At 43.1% G+C, this 25,207-nt stretch overlaps 1 pseudogene; it reads left to right on the top strand.

Annotated features, from left to right (window-relative positions):
• The first annotated feature begins 21,535 nt into the window (after positions 1 to 21,535).
• The window catches only part of LOC107123065, a 66,232-nt pseudogene continuing 62,560 nt past the window's right edge, over positions 21,536 to 25,207 (top strand).

Here is a 25,207-nt window from a genome sequence, read left to right on the forward strand (position 1 = left end):
ATACCACACCACCAAAAAAGAAAAAAAATCCATCTGCTCTTTTCAGTGATATTGCCCCTTGTAGAAAGTAGGAGGGGAACTGAGAAATCTTAAATGCAAAATCAGCAATGAAAATATGAACCCTCTCCTCCTAGGCTTTTGCTGCTACTATCAATGGAAATGAATAAAAATACATCTTAATATACAATAATAAAACTATGACAACAGGATGTCTACGGGGGAAAAATAAAAGCAGTTGTTTAGTTGTCTACAATGGCTTGAGTTATTCAGGGTTATGTTGGAGAAGAGAACTTAAATTTGTGGTTTGCCAAACCACAAAACTGATTTTGTGGTTTGCCAAAGGGCAGCTCGATTTGCCAAAGGGCAGCTCGATCAGACATTCCTCCAAGGCTCCGTGCTCAGGCCATCAGCCGCCGATCACATGTTGATGATGAAGTGTGGCAAAGAAGGGCGAGGCAGTCCAACAGTAATGCATTCGTGCACATGCGCAGTTCCACATTTGCATGCATACCACGGAGGCATAAAAAAAAATCCGGTGGGCAGGCACCGGATGCAATGGGATACCAGCACTTCCGCGATCAGACACCCGCCCGTGCCATGTGTTTTCCGGAAACTAGTGCACTTTCCCAGGTATCTTTTTACTCCGCATCTTAGGTGGGGTGATACGGATTGCTGATGGGTGCGGGACACTTGCCAGATGTGTTCATATGATCATACCCATAAAATCCGCCTGGCATTCGTCCCTATCGCACGACTAATTCTGCATGTGACCGGGACCCAAATACTTCTACCAAGTAAAATACAATCAATGGGCCATTGCAGACCCTGACAGGAATGTGACATCTAGGAAGGGAAGAAGATGTGGCCTCCATCTTGATCGTCACTATTACCATGTGGAGCTAACAAAGTGCAGACAGCTTGAACAAAGACTCATGGTAATGAATGACTGATAGAACAGGAGCACGGAGGCAGTTGGTCAATAGATGGCGCAGGCGGAGCGGTGGCGCAGGCGGTAAGACGCCTGCATTAACAACTATGAACAGCCATTGTGGCTGTTCGAGAACCACCGCGGCCAGGGTGAGCGCCCGGCCCTAGTCCCAGCTTCCGCCCACCCAGCGGGTCGAAAGCAGTTAACAACCAAGCGAGTAGATGAATGGGTACCTACCCTTAGATGGGTAGGGGGCACCCTCCTCTGACGAGGTGTGTGGAGATGGCATAGACGGCGGCAACATCTTCGGCAACAGAGCATCTGGCGGCGAAGGAAGATGGCGGCTGCAGCGGCTGCAATGGCGACAGTGTGATCCCTGGTGGCTAGCAGACCATCGCGCAGCTGACGACGGCGAAGGCGAAGACTGGGAGGCGCCCGATGATGCGCAACGCAGGGAGCGGCGGAGCCTGAATCGGACAGAGCCAAGGTCAAGAAGCGGACGGGAGTCGTGCGCCTGCATGGTCTCACCGACAACAGTCATCCTGCAAAAAATGCCAAGAGATCACCTGGAAGAAAGCCACGCCGGAGCAACAACAAGGCTCTCCACCTGGGTGCTGGTAGGCTGCCCCACCCCTATCATGTGGCCCAAGTCAGGGATTAAGGGTTATTAGAACCACTATATATCATGTGGAGCTAACAAAGTGCAGACAGCTTGAACAAAGACTCATGGTAATGAATGACTGATAGAACAGGAGCAGGGAGGCAGTTGGTCAATAGATAGCTAGATCCCCTGATAGCTCAAGTGAGGTAAGCCATCCCTGAGAAAGCTAATTCGGATGGGCAGAAGAGGCAGGCACTTGGTGAAACCTGTAAATGAAGACACAAATTGAGTGCTTGGCCCTCTTAGCAGGAGATACATTAAATTATCAGCTGGTGGCAGTATAGATAAAGAACAGGAGTGAAGAACTCCTCCAGGAGTTGGTTGGGCTCAAGACAGTGGTTCCCCACTGGGCAGAGACCAAGGGAAGCTGCTACATGTATCAGCCTCTCAAAGGGCCCAAGCAGGATGGGTCAATGCAGCCATTCTGCAACAGGACCAAATGATACATTACCATTTTTTAAATGAAAAAGAGTATTTGATCATTTGATTGGGAAAGGACGATTGGTGGTGTGTTGTCTTCCCTTTCTGTATTCCATTTTCCCCACTTTAACAGTGTAATTCCAAGCGGTGTAACTCTGCTTAGGATGGCACTAGTAGCCACCCTCTCAAGATTCTTTATTCTATATTGTTTTTTTTAACAAAAATCTGTTTTACAGGTGTTGTATTTTCACCCAAGAAGCAACCAACAACTTAAGGAATGAGGCAATTTACCTTGTGGATGTGCTGTTGGGGAATAATATCTTAGGCAATCTTATGCGGAGTTATTCCAGTCCAAGGCCATTGATATCAAAGGGCTTGGACTGAAGTAACTATGCACATGATTGCATTGTAGAGATTTCCAGGCTTGTAATTAGGGCTGGGTATGACCCACAAAAATGTGGTTCAGTTTGTGGTTTGTGGGTGAACTATGAACTGACTATGAACAAACCCAGTCAGCTCACATACGAACTAAACCAGGTTGTGAGGTTTATGCCCAAAAAGTTGTTTTGGGCTCTGAACAGCTGAGCTGTGGGAACAGGCTACCCCCACAGCTCAGCTGTTTCTTATCTAAACAACTGAGTCACAGGAGCCCCACAGCTCAGCTGTTTAGACTGAAACAGCTGAGCTGCGGGAGTGGCTCAGCTTTTCCAACCTTTTGGCAGCTCTCATGGGGAGGAGAAAGAAGAAATTTAAATCCCTGCTTTTTGCTTTCCAGGAATTTCAATGAACTGCCTCAGAAGTCTGTGGAGGTTCATGGCTGAGCTGCAGTTTATGAATTTTGTTCATGATGAATTTTGGGCTGTTGTGTTCATAAATAAACCACAAACTGGCCAAAATTTGTCACAGACAAAGGTTCGTGATCCGGTTCATGGCCATCCCTACTTGTTATGCTTTCCTAGTAAAATTAGCACCTGCCACCCCAGTTGCATTTAGTTGAAGAGAATTAAAAAATTGGTCATAGATTACCTGGCATAATGCATACATGGAATCTTAGCTGCCTTATTCTTAACTGTGGCTGCAGAATCTCTAGATTAGTACTTTAATGGTTTGAAAATATTGTGTAAGAGGACTTTAATGATCAATGGAAATCTTATATACTTTAATTATTTTTTAAAAAGAACATCACTGTTACCGACAACTTCTTGGGGGTTGATTACACAACATTTGCAGGCTTGGCCCAGTTTATCAAAGCCAGTTTTGCTTTTCCAACCTTTTGGCAGCTCTCATGGGGAGGAGAAAGAAGAAATTTAAATCCCTGCTTTTTGCTTTCCAGGAATTTCAATGAACTGCCTCAGAAGTCTGTGGAGGTTCATGGCTGAGCTGCAGTTTATGAATTTTGTTCATGATGAATTTTGGGCTGTTGTGTTCATAAATAAACCACAAACTGGCCAAAATTTGTCACAGACAAAGGTTCGTGATCCGGTTCATGGCCATCCCTACTTGTTATGCTTTCCTAGTAAAATTAGCACCTGCCACCCCAGTTGCATTTAGTTGAAGAGAATTAAAAAATTGGTCATAGATTACCTGGCATAATGCATACATGGAATCTTAGCTGCCTTATTCTTAACTGTGGCTGCAGAATCTCTAGATTAGTACTTTAATGGTTTGAAAATATTGTGTAAGAGGACTTTAATGATCAATGGAAATCTTATATACTTTAATTATTTTTTAAAAAGAACATCACTGTTACCGACAACTTCTTGGGGGTTGATTACACAACATTTGCAGGCTTGGCCCAGTTTATCAAAGCCAGTTTTGATAGCTTTTTCATTATCCTCTAAACCTTCTTGAAACTATTTTCTTCCCACTCCCTTCAGTTGTTAGAATTCAACAGCAATGTACTGTAACGCATCAGCATGAAATATAGTTTTTGATTTTTAGACATTCTTTATTATATTTTTAAACTACAGATACTGAAACTACTTTAGGGTGAAACCAAAGAGCTCTTTTAAGATGTCCCTGCAGGCTATGTTGTGCTGATGAGGCTGATAGTGGAACTGGCCTTGCTAATATAGTAATACTATCAGTGCAGGGTTGTAAACGATGAATTTAATCAAGTATCTGAACAGAATCCCAGAAAAATGTGCTTTCCAGGATTGTTGTGATTTTGTGAAAGCAGAGTAAGTGAGCTGCTTTTGCGTATGCTTTTGTACTTCTTCTCTCAAAATGGGATTTGCTTATAATATCCAAAAGCCTATGATTAGCTACTTGAATGCATTTGTAATCCTTGGAGCTCCACAATACCGTAGCAAGAACTCTGAGTAGTCAGTGCTGAACTGGGAGGGGGGGGAAGAGAAAGGAAAGGAAAAATCTGCACTTAACAATGCAAACTATGTGGGGGAGCAACTTTTACTTGCTTTACAAGATTTAAGTTTCCAGTATTTTTGGGCTGGATTTTTTAAAGAACCAACCAGAGAAGCAGAGAGATAGGTTATAGGCTGGTAAGGAATGCTAGTATTAATGGCAAAGATACAAGAATAACTAACTCTGTGCTATTGATCAGAATCTATCCTCTCTATAGTGTTTGAGTCCTCTCCACTACACATTTAGTTCATTCGGTGTCATTGATCTCTGTGTGTGTGCACACACACAGCAGGATATTAATTCTGTGCTAGGTACCGGGATCTGCACATATGTAGGGATATATGAACTCCACATACTGTATGATGTGATTGATGGGTTTGCCTAAACCTGTAGGGTTTGTTTACATCTGAGGAGTACAAATTTTTCCTAAATTCATTTTCTAAAGATCCAAATTAAGCTTGCTTTATCAGCTCTTTGTTGACTTTTAAAAAACCTTTAATGCCTTTAATTTCTGTAATAATAATGCTAATATGCATAATGATTGAATCTTGTGAAAAATGCATACAAATGCATTGATCGGGTTTTAGAAGACAGGGTATGTTTATGATGGATTATCTTCTAATAATTTATACCCATTGAGATACAACAGCATAATTCTGATTCATCAACATAAGAAAGGAATGACTGAGCAGCAGAGCTGCAGGTTAGAAAAAAGGGCTAGAACTTTGTACACCCAACCTGGACAGCAGTCATCAATATCTATATGCTTGGTGAGTGTTCAATGAGGTTGAAATGCCCCTTATCAAAGTCATGTAAGAAAATCAGGATGCAGAGAGAGGAAATAAATGTATAGTTTTCACATGGTAGAGAGAAGTAAATAGGGGAATCCCAAACTAAAATGGACTGAATTCTGGGGAAATACTGATACAGCAAAGTTTGTAGATGGCAGCAAATTATTTTGGAAGGGCAGAAAATCCAAACCTGGCTGCCTAGGAGTGCTTTCATTTAAACCAAATTGAATCCTTTCCCTTCCCGAAGTTTTGAGCACTTTCCAAAATGACTGAAAAACATTATTTCTTGGGATCACACCTAACATATTGAAGAACATCTGAGTCCTCAATCGAACCAAAGTATGGGAAAATCTGTGGGAGAATGTTCCCTAAATTGTAATCCTATGCAGAGTTATTCCAGTCTAAACCTAAAATGGGAAGGAGATTCCAAGATTTCTGGGGCCATAGAAGCCTAGTTCTTCTTAATAAATAGCAGAATTATATGTGAACTGTAAAACTTCAATTGTTAGTGGGGGTACACATGACTGAATATTCCTCCATAGGGGGAAAATCCCCCCCAACAGAACATTAACATGAACGTCTCAGATAAAATCCTGTTCTGACATTGACTTTTCTCTATTCAGTGCAAAATATTGCAGTCTAAAGCAGTACAGGCTAAGAGCAGAGTCCTCTGGTTCATGAAGCACAGCTTAGACCTGCAATCTGATGTCCAAACATAGGTTGACCATCTCAGTGAAACTAGGACCAGAGCTGGTTACAGGGGGGTTTTTGGGGGGTGGGCAGAGAGTACACAGGGCCCTCATGCCCACATCTAGGCCCTCCTCCTTGCTGTTGGCAGAGTAATTAACACAGCGATGGTGCACAAACTGATTAAAGAGTAGGTAAAAGTTTATTTAGGAATTAACATACTTCATAGGAAAGAGGAGAGGTTCTTAACTACATCTCTAGCAGAGAGAGATGGTAATACTGTGTGGCACTTCTGAGAAGAAGGGGGAAACTACTCTAAGAGTAGCAATCTGGAGACAAACAAGGAATGACACTTAGCAGGTGAGAAGGTGCTGATGTCACTATCCTATCTAATTGTCTTCTTGCTGCTCCCTCTGGGGTCTTCTTCTCTTCTTTTTTGTACACCAGACATTGCCTTTTCCAACACCCCTTCTCAAAGTCTACTGTACAAAGTCTACAAGATTCATCTTACGTAGACTTTCAAACTTTTCTCAAGAAAGTGGCTTGGTGAGTACATCTGCAATCATTTCATCTGTTGGACAGTATTCCAACTCAACAAGCCCTTCTTGCATGTTTCTTACTAAGTGATGCTTCACATCCATATGTTTAGTTCTTGAGTTGATATTCTCCATCTATGCAAGTTTTGTGCACCCTTGGTTGTCTTTAAAGAGTTGTATTGTTTTGGGATCCTGTGTCTCAAAGTCTTGCATTAGTTGCAGTATCCATTTCAGTTGTTTCAGGAATTCCCAATCCAAGGGATCCTTGGTATGAAGGGCAGAGCTCAAAATTACACAACCAACCTGGAGTGTGAGTCCTCACAAACCAGGGGGTAGCCTGCCACCAGCCCATGAGAGCATCCCTATGATCAGAAGCCAGAGGGAAAACTCCTGATCTTTCTGGGATTAAACCAGAATGTCAATCCTGCAAGGTAGGACACTTGCAGAATGAGTTTCTATGAACCAGTTACTAGTAGGTGAACACTTTGGTCTTAGACACTGAATTTAGATTGTAGCTTGTTGCCCTACAAGGAGTTTTTACCTCTCTTATGGACTTATGAGCCATAACTAATAGCTGTACTGTGCAATGAATGTGCCAGAGAAATGGACTATAGGGTGACCACAAGCGGATGCCAACTGCCTGGACTGTGAACACTCACCCAGATAAGGAAGCTACCTCTTGAGACAATGTGCCAGACCAAGGATGGCTCCACGGGTTACCTGCCACCTCACTTGGAACGCAGCAGAGATGAGCCATGCACCCTGGCCACAGACAGCGCACAGATGCTAGTAGAAGCATGCTGCAGAGGGACACCATGCCAAGACCCGAGGATCTATACAGAGACTCCATGGACAGAAACCTCTGCTAGCACGCAGGCACACCCCTCCCACCTTCACCAGAGACTGCGTGTATGCTGCCTAGGAGGACAAAGGAGATGCATTTGCATAAAGGGATTAGCCAATTGACTCACTGGCCACAGCAATCACCAAGCCATCAGCATTAACTACTGATGCTACTGTCCTCTAAGGGTGCCATTGTCTGTTGTAATGAATTCAATATTGCCCAACCATTAAGCCCCACCACCCTAATGCAACTAGTTTTTGCCAAGCCACTTCCTGGGGACTGAGGACATGAAAGGGAAAGTGGCCAGTGAAGCCCACCCCCAAGTCCAGATAGTGTATAAAAAGAGCAGGATCAGCTATGCTCTCTCTCTCTTCCTCTATACCTAACCTTACCCTATCTTGTTGACTCTTGGTGTAGTTGCCCAAGAGTCTCTCTACATGTTCTGCCAGTTCAGAATATGACCCCTTTCCCTTATTGTCTCTCTCTTTTCACTGTAGATTGCTTTTCCACTTCAGGACAGGTACGTATCACCCACCAACGATTTGCCTGCTAATGCAAATGTCGCTATCCCTTTCTATATAGGTTTCCTAGGTCTGAATAATTGTATGTATGATTGTGTTTTTATTGTATGCTTGAGAACATCCCTCAGTAAAGAATCCATTACTTAAGAATTGGTGTCTGCATTTATTTGTGGGTTACTGGAAAAGGCGGGACTTCTGTATACACAGGCTTTGCTCCCTTAGAAGCCAATTGCACATTAATAATTATAATTCCCCAGCATTTATTAATAGAATAGAGCAATTTGGCTAACAAGCTTCTGAAGTTCAGAAAAACCAGATTTAGTCAAAGAATATTTTTATTAAAGAGTGCAGAATATTTTCAAAGAGCAGAGCTATGAGCAGAAAGCAAGAAAAAGCTACATTTTAGGTTCTAGCTACACAGTTAAATTCTAAGGCATAGTTACCAGGTTATGCTTCTTGAGTGAACCCAGGCAATAATTTCAAGTCTTCTTTATAAGCCAGGCATGATTTAACCCATTGTGGGATTAACCCATGCCTCTGGAGAGTTGAAGCAGGCTGCTTCAACTGACACAGAACAATACAAAATAATAGCTACTTAAAGTCTAAGATCTGGACACACTGAGGACCCTTCCAGCCAATCCAAAACTCAGATTAATTAAGTTATGTTGTCAAAGGCTTTCACAGCTAGAGTTCATTAGTTGTTGTAGATTTTCCAGGCTGTATGGTCAGGTCCTACAATGCCAAGACCATGGCCATATAGCCCAGAAAATCTACAACAACTAATGAAGTTATGTTGTCACACTCTGTGACTACAGATGATTCTGTGAAGAAGCAGTTTATGACAGGAACTTCTCTCTGTAATGTAGATCAAGCATCAAGAGAAGTGACATGTGTGTTAGTTCTGGGTGACCAAATGGTTACTCCTTGGTACTGTTATTCAAAGCACCAAGTCAGACTTGATAACTTTCTCATTACAAAACACCAAATGTCTCCCTTTGATCTGTTCCCCGTGTTCTTGGCCTAAGCCTGAACCAAAGTGTAATTCTATGTCTAATGAAAGAACAAGAAAATAGACTAGAGGTCTATTTCTCTTTATAAGTTGTCTGCACACTTCTGCTGCAGGTACATACACAGCTTCAGTTGAGGACACAGCTACAGTTTCTTGCTTCCTGCTGCTCCAGCTGACTGCTCCACTGCCATAGAAGAATAACTGTCCACTGGCTGCCTTTCTGTTTGTAGTATTTCCTGCCCAGTTTGCATCCATCACTAGTCTGGGACTGTCACTTATTTTTAACTTTAGTTTCAGATGTGCAGTGCCATGCAAGTACTTTGGAAGTCTTTTGACTGCATTCCAGTCCCTTTTGTTTGGCAGTTCCTTCTTTCTGCATAACATGCCCACAGCTGCTGTGATATCTGGATGTGTCAATGTGCTTATATACAGTAGTCTTCCAATTGCTTTCTCTGTATTGCTTGTTGTCAGGCAGAAGTTCACTGTTTCCTTGCTGGTTCAGGTAGTTTGTTTCCATAGGAGTGCTTGCTGGCTTATATTCATGTAGTCCAGAAATTCTAGGATTTTCTGTTTCTGACTCAGAAAATAGCGTTCATCTTCCTCTTGTTCTACTTGTATTCCAAGATTCCTCTCACTCTACTTGTTTCCTATTTCCTTTTCTTCCACTTCTTGATTCAGCTTTTGAACTATTTCATCACAGACCTACTTGTCTTCATAGCATAAAATCAGGTCATCCACATAAGTCAGAATGTAAGTCCATTTGTTGTCTCTATATTTTGAGTATAGGCATCATTCTGCCTTGCCTTGCTCAGATCCTTCCTTGGTTAGCATTTGATGAAATTTCTCATTCTAACATCTCACAGCCTGTTTCAGTCCATATATGCTCTTTTGCATTTTACACATGAGTAGCTTGTTTTTGGATCGTTCAAATCCTGGTGGCTATTCCAAGTAAACATCTTCCTTTATTTCTCCATGTAGAAAAGCAGTCTTTATATTCAGATGCTCCGTATGCCTCTTCCTTGCTGCTGCTATGTTCAAGAGCAGTCTTATTGAAGTGGTTTTTTCCATGTTTCTGCTTCTTCTGCAGATTTTCTTGCTATGCTTTCCCATGTGGAAGGTTCAGGTACAGCTTCTGTCTTTGCTAGATAAGAAACTCTTCTTGGTGGTACTGCTTTGTTTGATCTGCTTGACTTTCTCACACTTGCCTCTGCAGCCCCTTCTGGTTCTTTAGGCTCTGCAAGTATGTCATGTGTGTTGTCCATAGTGCTCAGATGCACTGTTTCTGTTTGCTATGCTTCAATTTTCTGTGTTGGTGTAGAATCACTGATGTCTACTTTTTCCATCTTCCTTGATTTCTCCCTTTCTTCAATGTAGACCACATTGCAAATCTTGACTGTTTCTGGGCTGAGGATTCTATATCTTTTGCATCCCAGTGTGTAGTCTACAAAAATGCCTTATTCTGCTCTAAGATCCATCTTGGTCCCCTTTTCTTTAGGAATGTAAGTGTAGGCCTTTGATCCAAACACTTTTAGATGATTCAAGCTGGGTTTGTGCCCATACCACAGTTTAAATGGTGTACTGCTGGCACCTTTAGTAGATAATCTGCTTTGCAGGTAGGTAGCAGTGTTGATTGCTTCTCCCTAATATTTGTCAGGTAACTGTGCCTCAAGAAGCATACAACTGCACATTTCAGATCGTAATCAACAATGTCCTTTCCTGAACTCCTCAACTGCTCAGCCAATCCAAGCATCTTGTCCAGATGATGATGTAATTACCCCCTTTCATCTTAATACTGAAAAGTTTCTTTTGTAGATAAATCTGCCTCTTTAACGAGGAATTTGCATGCAGCTTTTCCAGCTCACACCACACAGCTTTGGCTGTTAGCTTCTGAATTACTCCTAACACGTTTCTGTCAGGTAAACCCTTGATTGTGGCCCCTCTTGCCTTTTCATTGTTGGAATTTCAGTACAAGTGACCATGCTATGGGCCACAGAAGGTCGCCTATGATGGGCCCCTGCTTCTTCTTTACTGTGAGATAGATTTTACCACCAAAACACTGTTCCCCACTCTGATTGAGCAGTTTCTTAGTAGTATTTCTGAATGATAGGATTATATAGGGTTGCCAAGTTGCGGCGGGGGATCGCATGTTTTTGCAGAATCCCTGCCACAGGGATGGCAAGATGTGTTGCACCCGCTGTTGCCAGGACATGACGCTACGCGTCGCTCTGGCAACGGGCCTCCAAACAGCCCCGTTGCCAGAGCAATGCGTAGCATCATGTCCTGGTGATGGCGGTGCAATGCATCTCGTCATCCCCGCAGCAGAGATTCTGCAAAGACATGGGATCCCCCACCACGATTTGGCAAGATTTGGGAGCCCTAGGATTATAACTTCCTGCATGTCCCACCCTGTGATAGAGAAGTTATTAGGCTTTTGCCCAGGCCAGAGATCTTTTGTAACTCATCAGGAGACCTCTTATAAATCCCTTTTGGAAATGGCACTTGACACAAAGTAAAGATCAAACAGAACGGTTAATTTTATTGAACAAGCACAGTTGAGTTAGGAATAGGGCAGAGGATGAGAAGTTGAGGTAAACTTGGTTGTTCAGACAAATTATAATAATTTGAACAGGAAACAGAATATAGTTGAAGCTTTTACTCTTAGAGACTCAATTCTTAACTGTGAGAGGTTTGTCTCGGAGATTTCTTCCAGCAACGTGTCTTAATAAAGTTTTGCAAAACTGTTTTAGTTTCCTGGAAGTTAGTACTTTCTTCCTGTATTTAAATACTTTCCTCGTGGGATTATAACTTTCCCTTTTATACTCTTAAGGAGTCTAAGATCGTTTCCCTTTTCACACAAACCAGTGGTCCCTTCTGAGCTGAATACTCTGAATGACTGGGGGCCCGGTCACATGGGAGATTTTGGCCCGGGAGAGGGACGGATCGGGGGCACAGCAAACAGACGCGATCTCATCGCAACATCTGGGAAGTGACGCACACCCATCCCCGATCCGTCCCTACACCCGGAAAACCCGCTGCAAAAAAGAACCTCCTACAGAGGAGGACTTACCTGCAGCACCACAGCAAGCGCGGCCGTGGGATCGCCGGCATGCTCGTCGTCTGGAGCAATTCAGGCTCCCGGCCGAACTGCGCACGCGCACACATGCACAGTTCGGCTACTATGCTTCCTCTTCAGCAACTTCCCCCCGGCATCTGATCATGCCGGGGAGGAACTGCGTGGCGGCTCAGGGGATCTATGTGATCCCGCTGCCGCGTGTTTCTTTTAGTGCGGCTTTAAAAAACCGCACTTTGGCCATACTCCCCCCCCCCGTGTGGCAGGGGCCTACGTAAGAAATATCCTCCTCTTTCTAGGAGTGATAATCCCTTTCTGTTTGTCTAAACTGGCAGTTTTCAACCTCCTTCCAGTCTTTTCTGTCAAACCTAAACTCCAGTTCTGGAGACTGAATAAATGGAATTCAGCTAGGGCTGACACTTAGACTGAGCTCTGATTTCTGAACTTTCCCTCAAATTCATTGGTACACAGTAAGGGCAAGGAGTTGTGTTCCTTCACTTCCCAAGTGAACTAGCCTATTTCCCTCAGACTAACACATACACTCCTCCTGGCTGGCAACTGCCAAGCCAAAGTCCAAATGATGACTGATTCCCTCTAACAAGACTGACAAGACTTTTAAAAACTCTTCTCAGATGGCACTGACAAATCAGAGAAGGGGATGCACACAAGCAGTGGCCTGTCAATCAAACTGTGTTTTACAGTGAGGCATTAACCCCTTATCTCTCAGCTCTCTGAATTTCATGCACTAAGGAGCCTGCTTTTGGAAGTCAGTTTGTCACATCACCATCTTTGTTCTTTTGTTCTCACCTGCTTGTGCCAAGAGCCTCTGGTTATCTTTCTACCTTTAATCAGAGATGTGCTTAATCTGGGTCACCATAACCCCTGTTGGCAGAGTAATTAAAACAGCAACAGTGCACAATGTGATTAAATAGCAGATAAAGGTTTATTTAGGAATTAATATACTTGATAGGAAAGAGGAGAGAGAGAGAGAGATTTCTAACTTCATCTCAAGCAGAGAGAGAGGGTAAGACTAAGTGTGACATTTCCAAGAAAAAGGGGGAAATTGCCCTAAGAGTAGCAATCTGGAGACAGTCAAGGAGTGACACTTAAAGTATTGATCTCACTATCCTCTCTAATTGTCTCCTTGCTGCCCCCTGCAGGGTCTTCTTCTCTTCTACTTTGTACACCAGATATTGCCTTTTCCGACACTTGCCTGCCCACTTATGTACCCCCACCTGCTTAAGCATCCTTCTCTGCCCACTAGTAAGCTTTCCCACCACCTGCAGTCATAGTTTCCCACACTACCTACACAACATTTCCCTAATGGTGTTGGTGGTGGGTGCATCTAGGAATGCCACTGCCATGGCCACAAGGAATGCTGATACTTTGTGCACCACCCACAGCCCTTTTTCTAGCAGCACTAGGCAGCATATGGAGCTGGCAGCTCAGGTAACCAAGTACTCACAAGCAGGCAGTGGGAGATTATGAGTACAGGCATCAGAAGAGAAATGTGAGATGGGAATCAGCAACAGTCGGCCCTGTCAGATGTCATGGGCCCTTGCAGCTGTCCTACCTTAGGGTATGCTGATGCCAGCCCTGCTAGGACCCCTGAGAGAATAACATTTCATAATCTCATCCATGAGCTACAGAGGTTAAAAGTAGTATTAGATACCTTCAGCTGCTTCATCAGAGTAGAAATATTCATTTTGCTGTATGTTTAGAATGTAAAAGTGATCTGGACTGAGTAGACAGACCTTTCACAAACATATGAAACTAAACTCTGAAAAGATAGGCCTAATGCTTGCTGAGAAGGCAAAGATCATGAAGGACATTGCACTCCCCACTTTTGATGGAGTTCAGCTGACCTTCACTGACTCAGTTAACAGTCTTGGGGATACACTGGACCCAACGTTACTACTGAAAAAGTAAGTTAATGCAGTTGCAAAAAAGGTCTTTCTTCCAGCTCAGCCTCACCCAAAAGATGACCCCTTACCTTGAAGTGGCTGACCTGGCCACCTGGATCCACACTACAGTAACAACAAAACTAGACTACTGCAATGCACTGTACTTTGGTCTCCTCTCAAAATCAGTTTGGGAACTCCAGTTGGTGCAGAATGCTGTGGCTCAGCTATTACTGGGAGCTAGATATAACATGCATATTACTCCCATCCTGTGGGCACTTCATGGGCTGCCCACCAGGCTCAATTTAAGGTATCAGCTATCACATAACAGGAGCTGCGGTGGCTCAAGTGGTTAAGACGCTGAACTGCAGGCTGTGGAAGGTCAGTAGTTCGGCAGTTCGAGACCCGGGTGCCGCAAGACGGGGTGAGCTCCTGTCTCTAGTTCCAGCTCCTGCCAACCTAGCAGTTCGAAAGCAAGAAATTGCAAGTAGATAAATAGGTACCACTTCGGTGGGAAGGTAAGAACTCTCAGATCTGTGAGACCACCTCTCCCTCTGTGTTCCACCATGACAGCTTCACGCATCAGAGTAGGGTCTCCTGAAGGTGCCAAACTGAAAATGGGCAAAATCAACAACTGCCTATACATGTGCCTTTTCCGCTGTGGCCTCCACTTTATGGAATGGCCTGCCTGAGGAAGTCAGGAAGGCTTCCACTCTCCTGGCTTTCCTCAGACTATGCAAAACTGAATTATTCAAGAGGGCTTTTCTACACAGGCAATAGAGTAGCACTGCACTAAATGATTCACAAAGTTACTTGGAAAAATGATTAGAGACTGTGATCTGTACTACTGTGTATACCTAGCTGGACCTAGAATCCTATTGTTGAATTTTGCATCATTTAATGTGTCATGTTAATATGAATGCTTTGATTCAGTTCTGTTTTTTACCTGGATGGTTCTACAATCCTAATCACCTTGTCTAATGAATGTAGGGTTGCCAGGTCCCATTGTCCTGGTGGGAAGGGGTTGGGAGGGAGCCCCGGGAGCATGGGGGTGGGGCGACATCACTGTACACAATGCCATCGACATTATGATGTAACACAGAAGTGACATCATTACACCAGTGATGTCACACATTGACGCTGTAGCATTTTGGGTGAAACTGTATGGTTACCACAGAGTTATTGGCCAAAATGCTAGAGCATCAACTTGCAATGTCCCCGGCATGATGACGTAACTTCCGCTGGCCAGTGGTGGATTGGAGTCCCAAAGATCAGGGGATCCCCTGGCTGAACTGGGGGTCTGACAACCCTAACTGAATGTCCCATCCATTAATTGTATTGACTCACTTTATGTAATTCATCTTGAGTCCAAATGAGAAAGGCAGACTATAAATAATGTTAAACAAATAAATAAATAATACAAATGAAGATGTCAGACCATTGTTCCAGTACTTCCAGCTTTTCTAAGTATCTACCAGATATTTATGTCTGCCCTGATACTGGAGATCCTTTTGTATCCAGAAATGCTAGGAATTGAACCTGAAATATTATGTTTTCAGCACCTGTGTTCTATCATGCAGCTCCCTATAAATGTTGACAAAAGAAAGATAGATAGATTTGTCATTTATTTTAAGAATTATTTAAATTCTTGCCAGTAGTGAAATTCTGGATTTATCATTTCAAAACAAAAACAAAACAAAAACCAACAACCCTCATATCAAGCCATATAAACACTGGGCAGGCCATATATAGGTAGAAAGCATAAGATAAATAACTATTAATTTCTTATTGTATCCAACTGAGAAAAGAAACTTTGGAAGAATATGAAATATAAATGGGAGTATTTCACAGAACCTTTTCCTTCTCTTCACAATGAAGAATGTTTTCAGATTCAGTCTTATAGAATATAGTCTCCCCATTTCCATAAGAAATCTATGCAGGCTCCAGTTCTAAAACTAAGAATGCATATTCTTTACATTTTGCTGACAATCATTTGTTTCTTTGTGAATATCTATTGCTGAGCAAACAAAAGAGGACCATCTCATTGTCATCACAGCAAGGTATTGTGTCATATTTGCAATTTATATGTTGAGTATCATTCTTTTTACTTAATATGATGTAAAATCATGCAACACATGCTTTTCAGCACCTCCATTAAGACTCAATACAACACAAATCTGCTATAAACTGTATCAATATGATACAATGATGGAGAGGGTGATTGTGAGTGTGATTACATTTTTAGCCTCAAAATATGCTGTTACATTTCTCTAGGTTTGCAGGTTCTTTAGCAGTACACATCCAAAGATGTATAGCTAGAGTGGCATCTGCTACATATCTTGGCGTGTAGTCCATGTCAGTTCAAGGGGATTATGATACTCTTGATCCAAAGATAGGGAAGGGAGCAATTATTAGTGAAGAAATAAAAAGTACATTTAGAAGATGCACCATCCCCTCAAGGAGGAACATGAGTCAGTGAGTTTTGTCTGCCATCCACTGCTCTGCAGTGGTGATGGTCAAGGTGCAAGGTGCAAGGACAAACTGTCCTCTTCAATGCAGACCTCTGGAGCAATTGGCCTTTATATAGTTTTCAGATCCCATAGAGCTAAATGGGTTATTGGCAGCCAGCAGTGCCTGTCAATCTTTGGAGGGTCCCTATTTTCTCCCCCAAGGCTGGAGAATTCCAACCCCACCATTGCCTTGGAGTTTAATTGAGCAACACCGGGTTATTGGGGAAAGGTATCCATTTCACAAACTGTCACAAACCATACCAAAGTTTGTGAAATGTTTATGACAGGTGTGCTTCCACAAACAACACTTTATGAACCACAAACTGGCCAAACTTCATCACAAATTTAAGTTCATGAGCCGGTTCATGCCCATCCTACTGTCCATATAGTTAGAAATTGCTTTGGATGGCCATACCACCATAGAAATAGTTATGCATCCCCCTGATTCCCTGTCTTTTTTATATACTCAAGCCATGCCCGATAGGAACCTATGCAACCTATGCATGCAGCCCGGGAGAGGAGGGATCTGGTAACTAAGGAAGACAAACATCAGCCTCCCATAACTGATAATGGCTAAGTCTTGCATTGGTGCCTTGTTAAGAGAAGGTGCAGCGAATGAAAAGGAATAATCATGAGACCTCGTGGAACTTCTCCCACATGTGGTATTCATGCAATAGTATGGGTGGTGCCCATGGTATATATATATTTTACATTATTTATTAAAGAAGTATGTGTAATGTATAGCTATGTATTAGACTTGTGCATGAGCATTTGTTTCATTTCTTTCCTTTTTTATTATTAATTCCAAAAGGGACTGTTCTATTTTTGGGCTGTTTCATATGGTTTGGTTTCATTATTGTTTCTTTCACTACAGTTGTTTCGTTTTCATTCCTCTATTTTGTTATTATCACCCATTAGTTCCAATGGAAGATCCACTCCTTTTCTTGGGTCTATAACTTCGTCATTTCCCATCAAAATTGGACAAAACTCTGAGAGATTGTAATATTCCCCTAGGATACCCACAGTGTTATGTTTCAGACAGATACAATGCAACCTCCCCCCCCTTTCTAAACCAATGAAATTTACCCAGGTTTAACATTGAAGTCTATGGGAGAATTGATAGGAAGGATGCCAAACAGTAACACAGGCAGTGTTGCAGCCACTTAGCTTGAAGAACAGTAGCACAAGTAAGGGCAGATTGACAAAGTAAGGAGCATAAGGCATCTGGACAGGCAGGCAACAGCAGGAAGACCTTGAGGTGGATTTGCTTGGAAACTGCAAAAGAAAATTTGGCACAACATGACAGGCACTGGGAAGAGAGAGGAATGCTAAATCCCACCCTATATATTCCAATATTAGTATACCTTACACATGTATGTAATCCTAGTGGGTACTGCTTGCCATCAATTAAGAATGCCCAAAGCTTGTCTCCCTGCTTTCCCTGCTCTCTCTGGGAAAATGTTATCTGGCTTCAGTGCCTTGTGAAAGTGAAACCATCTGAGACAGAGACTGCAATAATAAAAGAAATCAGAACAAAAGAAAATCTAAATTTGTTTAACTTTTTAAACTATAATAATTGCAAAATACTCCATTTTTGTAATTATTGTAATGAACAATGAAAGAAATGAGCAAATCTACTATATACTAACTTTTATAAGTAATCTGTTTCTTTTAAGTCCCTTTTTGCCTGCCATAGACTCTTTTTTTCATCTGCTGTTCTCCTATATTCAATCTTTTATTTTAAATTTCAAACTCTGTAACAGTTCCTGGGTCACAAGTGCATATTAAAGGTCTATGTCCTTCTAAATTGTATACTACAATCAAATAAATTACAGTGTCATTCAAGGTGAGTCAGCCGACAGAATATAGTGGAAAGCTGTTTCATATGTATGTATACAAATGGCAAACACAGAGCACAATGTCAGAAGGGAAGAAAATGCAATCAAGAATTTGTACAGTGACATTATTGTACAAGTGGAAAACAGCCTCCACAAAGAAATAAATGCTCTGTTGTAATGTCAGTTGCAAACAAATACTATAAATGATTACCACAAATATTACTTGAGAAAATTACATAACAATTCTCTTAGACAATCTTTATTTTTGTGTAGCACCTTAAAGACTAACAAAATTTGTGGTAGGGTATGACCTTTTGTGAGCCACTTTTGTGAGTCACCAGAAATGAAGAAGTGAGCAGGTATCTAAAGAAGAAGAGGAGGAGGAGGAGGAGGAGAAATAGGAAGAGATTGGATTTATACCCTGCCCTTCACTTGGAGTCTCAGAGCAGCTTAAAAACTCCTTTACCTTCCCCACAACAGACACTGCGAGGTAGGCAGGGCTGAGAGAGCTCTGAGGCAACGGTCCTTGAGAGAACAGCTCTGATAGAACTATGGCTTGCCCAAGGTCATCCAGCAGCTGCAAGTGGAGGAGTGGGGAATCAAACCTGGTTCCCTCAGATTAGAGTCCATGCACTTAACCACTACACCAAACTGGTTAAGTGAGCAGTGACTCATGAAGCTCATACCCTACCACAAATTTTCTTAGTCTTTAAGGTGCTACCGGACTCTTACTCTTTTCTACAGTTACAGACAGACAAACATGGCTACCCATCTTGATTTATTTTTGCGTGAAACAGCAATGTCTCTCACACATTTCTTTCCTTAAAATGCCTTATTTGAACCAGATTATGTCAATGAGGCCATGTTCAAGTTAGGGAAAATTTAATCATATAACTGCCTGATGGCTACTTGTAAAACTAGCACATGTTTATCCCCAGTTTGTAATGAACTTGGCAATAATCGACCACAGCCACATGGAAGATTTGGCTGTTGACACTTATTAGCATGCCTGATCATGGCCACTGCATGGAGAAAGTTGAATTTTGTATGAGATGATGAATAGGAATGGGCACGAATCTAATTTTTGTGCTCCTGTTTGGATAGTGGTTTGTGACCATACCACAAACTGAATCACAGACCCATACGAATTGGGTGGTTGGTTTGTGAATCAAACCAGTTTGTATGGGTCTGTGAGCTATTTAAAGTTTAAATCCCTGCTTTCTGCTCCCCAAGAAAAGTGGTGGGAAGCAGAAAGTTGGGGTTTAAATGGCTCTGAGTCATTTCACCCCGAATTTTCTGCTCACCGTGGCTTTTGGCAGTGAGCAAAAAGGAGAGGGTGAAATGGCTCTGAGCCATTTAAATCAGAGGGGTGGGGAGCTTCCGCTATTCTACTATTTTTTTGTGAAGAGCAGAAAGCAGTGGCTTAAATGGCTTGGAGCCATTTAAAATCCTGCTTTCTGCTCTTCATGAACCACCATGAACTGCATCAAACTTAGTGAAAGTTTGTGCCAGTTCTTCAGTTTGGGAACATGGCTTCAAGAACCAAGAACTGCCCAAAATTCATGATGCACTTTATTTTGTGAGCCAGTTCTTGCCCATCCCTAGTGATGAATACCCAATACTATGGGAGGTGGAGTATGGAAAATTATATGAAGGTTTTCATGCAGCTGTATGTACTCATATCTCAATTTAATTCAGTTCAAAAACCTTTCTAGAAGAGATCTATATTTACTCTGGCTCACCTCATTTGTCAAAGGGTCCATGTGTGTTCATTGCTAGAAATGGAGGTACAATTGGAAAACCATGGGAAATGTGTTTGTGGAGGGGTGTTAAATGGCAAACATTTGTGTTCTTTCCATTGATTCAAGGAATGTCATGCAGTTTCTGTGTGTTCTGCTGCAGCTTTCCTATAAAGGCACTTAGCATATTGCTCTATAGTTCATGAAAATCAGCAGTTTCGGAACAAAAACTTAATGAAATAGGGGTTGAATGGATCCTTGCTGAGTACTGCCACTGGCCATAGAATTTAAACACTTTATTATTTATTAGATACGTATCTCAACATTCCTCCAAGGAGCTCAGGGTAACATTCATGGTATTATTCCATCCAATCTTCGCAATAACCCAGGTAGATTAGGCTGGGGACTAATTCATACCACACCAAGTCTCTCCCCAGTGTCAAACTCTGTCTCTAGTTTGCCAGGATTTGTAGGAGGGAGGGAGGTGTGTGTGTGGTTGAGTATGTGAACTGCTCTATCGTAGGTGACATAACTCTTTTCAAGATACCTCCCTTCACCAGGGATGACCTTGAAGCCAAAGCTGTGCCTGCTTCACTGTTTTAGATAAGGGATCCATATATTCACGGGGTGGTGGTGTAGAAGCATGAAAGGTAGGCAGGGCATTTGCAGAGTGTGATTGGATATACTGGGGGGGGGCTTCATTTGAACTGTCTATATCTTTGAATTCTCCCACCAGAACTTCAGTTCTGACATGGTATGGTTCTGGCCTGGAACATGATTATTTCTCAATAAACAAATTACTGCCAAAGAGTGTTGTTGAAAGTAACTTTGTCCAGGAGTCTGACATAGTGTCAGAACTCCCTCTCTTTGACCTTCACACTACGAGAATGATGGCAAGCAAAGGCAAAGAAAATCGGGATGGGAACTGGCATCCAAACCAAGACCCCGGCCCCCAACACTGACAAGCAGAAAGGAGATGGGATGGACACTGTGAAGCCAAAAAGAGCAGAGTGGACCATGAGAAATAATAAATAATCTTTCCATTTATTAATCGCTCAATCCATGCGGAGCTGCCGGCTCTGAGCGATGTACAGTTACTCATGAATTTCACATGGGACTAACAATGCTGGGGGTAAGGGAAGACAACATATATCAATTAAATCACACACACATTTTCGTAGTCAACGGAGTTAGCTGCAAGGTCCAGGCATGTTCTGGCAGCATTCCTTTCCTTGGCGTCACTTGATGTCGTCAGCATTGTCTCAGTCGCAGCATACCACTGCCACCGTCTGGCCAAGTGGCCTATTGCAGGCTTTTTCTTGCTGCGTAGTTCTTCCTCAGCTTACGGATCTTACACGCAGACCATCCGATTGGCTAACACAACCCCCACCGGGGGGGGTTAGTGTGCCCACTCTCTCTAAGGAGTGGTTATCTACTCGCCGAAGCTTTCGAACCACTGGGTGGATGGCGAGCTAGGGACACGGACTGAGTGGTACCCATTTTATCTACTTGCCGAAGCTTTCGAACCGCTGGGTGGACGACGAGACTGGCAGCTCACACCAGTGCAGGGCTTGAACTGACAGCAGTCCTGTTCAGCTCAGCTGTTAACCAGAGGATAAATCCCCTGTGCCACTGCTCCCCTTGAAGGACACCCACCCAAGCCAAGGGAAGTGGGAAGAGCCAACCTGGTTGTGTACCCCAGGGTATCAGGGGGTGATGAATCAGTCCGACCTGGAGTGGAGCAGGACCTCCAGGGTGTCTGGCGATGACCTTGAGTGGGTGCAAGTGGCTGGGGCACTGGGAGAAGATGCGAGCGCTGAGCGATTTTGGTCTGAGCTCTGGGGAGAGATCGAGGAACTCAGGAAAGGCTTCCAGATGCTCATACAGCATCTCCTAGAGGTCGTCCGGGACCTTGTGCTGCAGAGAGAGAGTGAAGAAGAAGAGGAGGAAAAGACCAAACAGGTTCCCCCTTTTCCACCACCACCTGTGCCAGTGCCCCAACCAGCCCCGGTGCCGGAACTGAAACACCTCAGGGAGGCACTGGAAGCAACTTCTGATGGCACACCATCAAAGCTGAAATTCTGTGCTATTCAGGTACAGACGTTTCTCAGAGAATGGGGCCATACCTTCACATCAGATGAACAGTGCGTGGACTACATGGATACGGGATCGTGCAGCAGACTGGTTCATAGGGCTGTACAACATGGGGGGCTTGGAACTATGGGATGTTGATATTTTCATGCAAGCTTTGTGCCAGCAATACAAGGACCCGTTGGAGCTGGAGAGGGCATGCACCCAACTTTGTTGGCTGCAATAAGGGTCTTGGGTGATCCAAGAGTACTCCAACGAGTTCAAGACAGATGCCGTGAAACTACAGGAATCGCCCGAAGAAATGCTCATCAAGTTCTACTATGCCAGCCTCAACTCCACCATCGTGGAGAAGGATTGGGCATCCTGGAGAAGGATTGACCCTGAACAGCTGAATCCAAGTGGTGTGAGAGGCTGAGAACCATTGCAACCTGATATGCATGTACCACCTGAAGACCCCAGTGAGGGGATCCAGTGAGTCGAGACCCCCATGGGCCCGAGCCACTGGCACCGGGGGGGGGGACAAGAACAATGGATATGCCTGGAATTGTGCCTGAAATGTGGTCCCAAATCACTTTGCTGCAAATTGCCTGGAGGGGGGCAAGAGTCCCCAGAAGGTGAGAAAGGAAGAGAACAAAAACCACAGTATGGGTGTGGTCTGGAACATGATTATTTCTCAGTAAACAAATCACTGCCAAAGAGTGTTGTTGAGAGTAACTTTGTCCAGGAGTCTGACACCCAGGCCCATTTCAGGATGCAAGAAGGATGAGGTAGGGGTAGGCTGATGCTGCTTCTACCTACATGCTGCAGTCATAATTGGAATTGGAGGCACTGAACTCCCATCACACAGGTCTTTGTGTTAGCCACAAAGACTCTGCCAAATTAACTGGCCTTGAGTAATAGAGGAATCTGGAACTGGTTAAGGCAAGGGTGTCAAACTCATTTGTTACGAGGGCCGGATCTGACATAAATATCACTTTGCCGGGCCGGGATATGTGTGCCATAAAATGTAATGTGAGGTACCAGAGATAGAAACTGTATAAAGGACAGCAGCTGGTAAGCTCCAAGTTGGTGTATCCTCACTGCAAGGCCCCATGGGGGGTGCAGAGGAAAACCCACATAGGCGGACTGGAGAGGCAGCAGTGCAGTGCTGGGCAGATACTTCCATGACACTTGATTGCTGCAGATGATATTGTTCTGCTGTGCTGAAGCCCACTCCCCCCCAGCACTTCTTCCCTTGCATCAGTTGGCCATGGGCCGCATAAGAGCCCTGGATGGGCTGGATCCGGCCCCCAGGCCTTACGTTTGACACCCTGGGTTAAGGCCAGTGTGTGTCTCTTTGTGTGCCCCTACCTTCTGAAATAAGGTCACTGCTGGCCAAAGATGGGATGTTTGCAGCAGTAGAGCCTTGGCTGCAGAATACCTTCCCAACAGAGATTCATCTGCTGTCATTTAGAAACCAGGTGAAGATGCTCTTATTTGAATAGGCCTCTTGTTAATTTTATGGAATCTAGATAGCCCCTTGAAGCTGTTTTTATTTATGAAACTGTTTTACAGTATGTTGAAATTGTTTATGATTGCTAGGTCTGTTTTATTATAATTTTAACTAGTACATTGCACTTGCTCTTGATGTTTTTGGCTGTCATCATTTTGCTACTATGATTTTCTGCTAATATTTTATATGCCAGTAATTTTACTGATAGGTTCTTTATTAATTTTATGTATTTTAGTGTCTCTCAGAATTTGCTGATCCATCTTTTTAAGCAGTCTCAGGATTTGTACGCAGAGGTAGCAAATGAGTACTACAAATAATAATAGAACAACAGCAACTGGCTCAAGATTACCTTCTGAGCCAGGGATCTGACCATCTCTCATTAGTAAATGTTACTCATATAATATTAACTTCAACATTATTTGAGGATGCCCACACCTTGAACTTCATCTGTATTTTTCTACTGAAAACAGCCACATTCTTTGTGAGAAGCTTTGAAGAAAACTTGCATAGGCTTAATAGTAAATTCCTGCAGTTCTTTTAATTAAAAATTCTGTGCAGTCTGCATTATAAACCAGGATATATGGAATTAATTTGAACACCATAGTGGATATTTTAAAAAATGGTGGTATCAGTATTCAAGAATGGATGAAGCTGATCTTAATCAGATTAGTTTTATGCCGTATTTCTTTGAGTAATAGAAAACCAATGGTCCCTTGTGGCTTATTGTTTGCTGTGTTAGAAAAATGATAAAACTCCTTTGGGTTAGAAACAAGCAAAGGTTTGTCACAGAGACATTTTTATGGCCTTTAGGTAACCATGACCTGGTGCTCACATACATTTTAATTACATATAAAAATTAAAAGGCTTAAGAAAATGAAACTAATGCTAATTCCTGTTTTCATAGAAAGTAAAGGCACAGCTCCCTACAGTCTATGCTGTTAATCTAAATAGATTGGATGAGTGTTTGAGTAGCTTCAAGGTTATCAAGTTGCAGAGCAGCTCTATAATTTCCTGGATGACACATTGGCCCTGGATCCATTCCAGTTCAGCTTCCACCCCAGCCATAGGATGGAGACTGCTCTGGTTGCCCTCATGGACAAGCTCCACAGGCAGTTAGATCAAGGAAGGTTGGCACTGCTGGTGTTAGATCTCACAGCAGCATTTGACACAGTCAGTCATGATCTCTTGACCCACCGCCTTGCTGACATAGGAGTCTATGGGGTAGTCTTGAAGTGGCTTACCTCATATCTCCAAGGTCGGGGACAGAGGGTGGTGCTGGGAGAGAAGGTATTGCCCAGGTACCCCTTACTATGTGGGGTAATCTTTCTCCAGTGCTATTTAACATCTATGTGTGCCCTCTCACCCAGCTAGTGACACCCAGCTATATCTGTTGATGGGTGGCCAAACAAACGCCACCCAAGAAAATCTGGCAGATGGGCTAGAGGCTGTGGTAGGATAGCTAAAACAGAGCTGGCTGAGATGGAATCCTTCTAAGATGGAGGTTCTGTGGCTGGGGTGGGAGGGAGTCTGTTTACCACTGAAGTTCCTGAACATAACAGGAAAGAAAATAATGTTGTCTATTGTGGCAGATAAAAGTAAGGCCAGGAAATTAAAAAAAAATATGCACAGTATGTGATATTTCAGAAAGAAGGATAAGAATACATGCTCTCTTTTTTGGGGGGGGGCGGAGGGGATTTTTTTATTGCATTTTTATAAAGACTACAAACTACAACAGAAATAGGGGAAGGGGACTACATTAAGGGATAAAGAAAAGATACCCACTACTATCTAAAAGTCCAAGAGGG

This window comes from Gekko japonicus, unplaced genomic scaffold (genome assembly GCF_001447785.1).
Source record: "Gekko japonicus isolate JY-2015 unplaced genomic scaffold, Gekko_japonicus_V1.1 scaffold107, whole genome shotgun sequence".
NCBI classification, from domain to species: domain Eukaryota; kingdom Metazoa; phylum Chordata; class Lepidosauria; order Squamata; family Gekkonidae; genus Gekko; species Gekko japonicus.